At 42.0% G+C, this 1,008-nt stretch overlaps 1 non-coding gene across 1 annotated transcript; it reads left to right on the forward strand.

Moving 5' to 3' along the window:
- Positions 1-900: 900 nt before the first annotated feature.
- Positions 901-1,008, forward strand: LOC112745238 (small nucleolar RNA R71). Its single transcript, XR_003173176.1, has one exon. It is a non-coding gene; the product is annotated as a small nucleolar RNA R71 (small nucleolar RNA).

A 1,008-nucleotide genomic window follows, 5' to 3' on the forward strand; every position in this document is an offset into this window, starting at 1 on the left:
AGGAGGTCTTCCTCACTGGGATTCACATCCTTTTCCTCCCCTGTAGGTTCGGCCATGATGGCTTATTGATCACTAGACGTCCCAGGAGGTCTTCCTCACTGGGATTCACATCCTTTTCCTCCCCTGTAGGTTCGGCCATGATGGTTATATCAATGGCCTTGCACTCTCTCTTTGGATTCTCTTCTGTATTGCTTGGGAGAGTACTAGGAGGAGTTTCAGTTATCTTCTTACTCAGCTGGCCCACTTGTGCCTCCAAATTTCTAATGGAGGACCTTGTTTCATTCATGAAACTCAGAGTGGCCTTAGATAAATCAGAGACTAAATTTGCTAAGCTAAATGGATTCTGCTCAGAATTCTCTGTCTGTTGCTGAGTGGATGATGGTAAAGGTTTACTATTGTTAAACATGTTTCTTCCACCATTAGTAAAGCCTTTTGAGGCTTTTGTTGATCTTTCCATGAGAAATTTAGGTGATTTCTCCATGAGGGGTTATAGGTGTTTCCATAAGGTTCACCCATATAATTTACCTCTGCTATTGCAGGGTTCTCAGGATCATAAGCTTCTTCTTCAGAAGATTCCTCTTGAGTACTGTTGGATGCAGCTTGCATTCTATTCAGACTCTGAGAAATCATATTGACTTGCTGAGTCAATAGTTTGTTCTGAGCCAATATGCCATTCAGAGCATCAATTTCAAGAACTCTCTTCCTTTGAGGCATCCCATTACTTACATTGTTCCTCTCAGAAGTGTACATAAACTGGTTGTTAGTAACCATGTCAATAAGTTTTTGAGCTTCTGCAGGCGTTTTCTTTAGGTGAATGGATCCACCTGCAGAATGGTCCAGTGACATCTTTGAGAACTCAGACAGACCAGAATAGAATATATCCAGAATGGTCCATTCTGAAAGCATGTCAGGAGGACACCTTTTGGTCATCTGCTTGTATCTTTCCCAAGCTTCATAGAGGGATTCACCATCTTTTTGCTTGAAGGTCTGAACATCCACTCTAAGCTT

This window comes from Arachis hypogaea, chromosome 14, assembly GCF_003086295.3.
Source record: "Arachis hypogaea cultivar Tifrunner chromosome 14, arahy.Tifrunner.gnm2.J5K5, whole genome shotgun sequence".
Classification (NCBI taxonomy): domain Eukaryota; kingdom Viridiplantae; phylum Streptophyta; class Magnoliopsida; order Fabales; family Fabaceae; genus Arachis; species Arachis hypogaea.